Source organism: Gossypium arboreum, chromosome 12 (genome assembly GCF_025698485.1).
Source record: "Gossypium arboreum isolate Shixiya-1 chromosome 12, ASM2569848v2, whole genome shotgun sequence".
In the NCBI taxonomy this organism is placed as follows: Eukaryota; Viridiplantae; Streptophyta; class Magnoliopsida; order Malvales; family Malvaceae; genus Gossypium; species Gossypium arboreum.
Window position 1 is genome coordinate 61,605,873 of NC_069081.1, and position 3,684 is coordinate 61,609,556.

Below are 3,684 nucleotides of genomic sequence, written 5' to 3' on the forward strand. Positions count from 1 at the left end.
TTGGCATCTGTGATAGAGCTTTAATAAACGGTAAGTTAATATGTAATTTTTTTAAGAGTTTAAAGAATTTACCAAATTGTTCATCTAAGTGGTCTTTCCTTGTCGCATTAGGTATGGCACACGAGGTTTATAATCGACATTCACTGATTTATTTTTATTATGACCTACCTCACATTGATATCTGCTCACCACAGTTTCTTGCCTTGGTTTTGGCTCAGGCTCAATGAATCCTTCTTCATCTTGAACATTAATCACGTTGAGTTGTTCCCTTGGGTTGGGTTCAGTATTAATTGGCAAGCTACCTTGTGGTCGTTTGGAGATTAGTTTGGAAAGCTGGCCTATCTGAGTTTTGAGCCCTTGGATTGATGCTTGTCGATTTTTAAGTGCTGTATCGATGTTCTGGAAACGGGTTTCTGACATCGAGATAAATTTAGACAGCATCTCCTCAAGGTTCTGTTTCTTTTCCTGTTGATAGGGTGGTTGTTGAAAACCCGGAGGATGTTGTGGTCTTTCATTTCCTTGACCGCCCCACGAGAAATTGGGATGGTTCCTCCAACCTGCATTATAAGTGTTACTATATGGGTTATTTTAGGATCTAGAGTTATTGTTACCCATATATTGGACTTGTTCTTCCTCGATACTAGGGTTGAAGGGTTGATACTCTGTGCATGCTCCTCGACCATTCGTCTCGCACCTCATTACTAGATGTACCTGAGTAGAACCAAGTAAACCATCAATCTTTTTATTTAAAAGTTCTACCTGGTTTGACAGCATAGTAACCGAATCGACGTTATAAACGCCTACTGTTATAGTTGGCTTAGTCCCCATGACTTGCCACTGATAATTATTCAGTGACATCTCTTCAATAAATTCGTAAGCCTCTTCAGGTGTTTTGTTGTTGATGGTTCCCCGGCTGCTGCATCAATCATTTGCCTAGTGGATAGATTCACACCATTGTAGAATGTTTGAACTTGCAACCATAGATGTAATCCATGGTGAGGACACCTTCACAGTAGGTCCTTGTATCTCTCCCATGCATCGTAAAATGTTTCTAAGTCCATCTGATCAAACGAAGAGATATCATTACGTAATTTGGCTGTTTTAGCCGGTGAAAAATATTTTAATAAAAATTTTTCAGTCCTTTGTTCCCAAGTAGTAATTGACCCTCGTGGTAACGAGTTCAACCACTGTTTAGCTTTGTTCCTCAATGAAAAAGGGAATAACCGAATACAAATGACATCATCAGAAACGCCATTAATTTTAAATGTATCGCAAAATTCTAGGAAATTTGCCAAGTGAGTGTTTGGATCCTCATCCTACAAACCATCAAACTAAACAAATTCCTGTATCATTTGAATAGTGTTAGGTTTTAGTTCAAAATTATTTGCAGCAATAGCAAGCCTAACTATACTTGACTCAATTCCTGTTAGGTTTAACATAATCATACATAGTACGAGGAGCAGGATTTTGATTTGCTAGTTCAACGGGTATCGCAGGAGGTAGCTGATTGTCTTGGTTTTCAATTATCTCCTCGGTTGAGGTTTGAGTATCGTCCTCTTGCTCGTTCTCTATGTATCGAAAGCTTCGCCTTATTTCTCTTTGGTTTCTGTGAACTGTGCGATCGACTTCTTCGTCAAAAACTAGTGGTCCTGACGGGTTTCTTCTAGTCATAAACTATAAAAACCTGCCAAGAGAAAGAAAAAGTAAATTAATAAATAATAAAAATAAAGTAAAATTAACTTGTAAGAAAAATAAATGCCTAATGTAATAAAAATTTAGCGTTCCTAATATCTTAGCTCCCTTGCAACAGCGGCAAAAACTTGATCGCGATTTTGTGTGACAGATTTTAAATATTTATAAAGAATCGTTCTTGAAACTAACTATTATCACGATGTAGGCAAGTGTACCTATCGAACAGTAGTATAGTTTTAGCAAGACCTGATTGTTGAACCCAAAGGAACTAAAAGTATTAGTAATGACAGTCTTTTTATTATCAAGCCTAAGAATAAGGGGGTTTTGTTTTAACTAACTAATTATCTAAACTAAGAATTCATAGAAAAATAGAATTGGGGGATTACTTTTGGAAAATGATTGAATTGAGACAATACCTAAGGAAGAATCCACCTAGACTTCACTTGTTATTCTGACTTCGAATCGGACAATTTATTCATTTAACTTGTTCCGTAGAGATCCCTAAGTTATGTTATTATCCCTATTCAAGACTAATAACGTCTAATCCCTAGATTGAATAATTGAGACTTTTCTTTAATTAACACCCTAGGGTTGTATTAACTCGATCTACGGATTCCCTTATTAGGTTTCACCCTTATCCGGAAAAATCTTGTCACCCTATCTCTAAGCGCGCAATCAAATCCGCTTAATTATGACAAATGTACTCTTAGACAGGGTCTATTCCTTCTTTGAATAAGAGCTTATCTTGAATCAGTATCCTGGGATATCAAAACAAGAATTAAGAACACATAATTAAGAACAAGTTAAATATTTATCATACAATTCAGAAAATAATAACAAGATTCGTCTTAGGTTTCATTCCCCTTAGGTATTTAGGGGATTTAGTTCATAACTAAAAAGGAAAACATCTTAGAAGAATAATGAATACAAAATATAAAGAAAACCCAAAACTCCTGAATGGAAATTGAGGGGAGATCTTCAGTCTTGATGGTGAATCCGGCTTCTGAGATGGATCACTCGGCTTCCCTTGAGCAGTTCCTTGCCTTTTTCTCTCTATGTCTCTTTTCTTTTTCCTTTAGGGAGTATTTATAGGCTTTAAAATGCCTAAAAACCCTCGAAATTAGTCTTTTCCGAATTGGACTCAACTTAGGCTCGGCAGGGACACACCCGTGTGCCACGCCCGTGTGAGTCGTACTTCGATTCTACCAGATTGACATGATCGTGTGGTCTACCCGTGTGAGGAAGTCCAGGCCATGTCGACCACTTATTTTGGGCCATTTTCTCTGTTTTTGGCCCATTTCTCGTTCCTTTTGCTCTCCTATGCTCACCTAAGTATAAAACATGAAATTAAGGCATTACGAGCATCGAATTCATCAATTCTAAGGAAAAATCATCCATAAAATGTGTTAAGCATGGGATAAAAATTATGTATAAATTACGGTTTATCAATCTCCCTTCAATTTCCATTCAGGGGTTTTGGGTTTTCTTTATGTTTTGTATTCATTATTCTTCTGAGATGTTTTCTTTTATAATTATGAACTAAACCCCCTAAATACGTAAGGGGAATGAAACCTACGACGGATCTTGTTATTATTATCTGAATTGTATGATAAATATTTGACTTGTTCTTAATTATGTGTTCTTAATTCTTGTTTTAATATTCTAGGATATTGATTCAAGTTAATGCTCTTATCCAGAGGAGGAAGAGACCCTGTCTAAGAGTAAATTTGTCATAATTAAGCGGAGTTGATTGCACGCCTAGATATAGGGTGATAAGATTTTGCCGAATTAGGGTGAAACCTAATAAGGGGATCCATAGATCGAGTTAATGCAACATTAGGGCGTTAATTAGAAAGAGATTTCAATTAATCAACCTAGGGTTAGACTTTATTAGTCTCGAGAGAGAGATAATAATATAACTTAGGGATTTCTACGGATCAAGTCAAATGAATAAATCATCTAATTCAGAGTCAAAGAACAAGTGAAGTCTAG

At 36.3% G+C, this 3,684-nt stretch overlaps 1 non-coding gene across 1 annotated transcript; it reads left to right on the forward strand.

Moving 5' to 3' along the window:
- Positions 1–987: 987 nt before the first annotated feature.
- LOC128286377 (small nucleolar RNA R71) lies at positions 988–1,093 on the forward strand. The gene has a single exon (XR_008276919.1). It is a non-coding gene; the product is annotated as a small nucleolar RNA R71 (small nucleolar RNA).
- Positions 1,094–3,684: the final 2,591 nt, after the last annotated feature.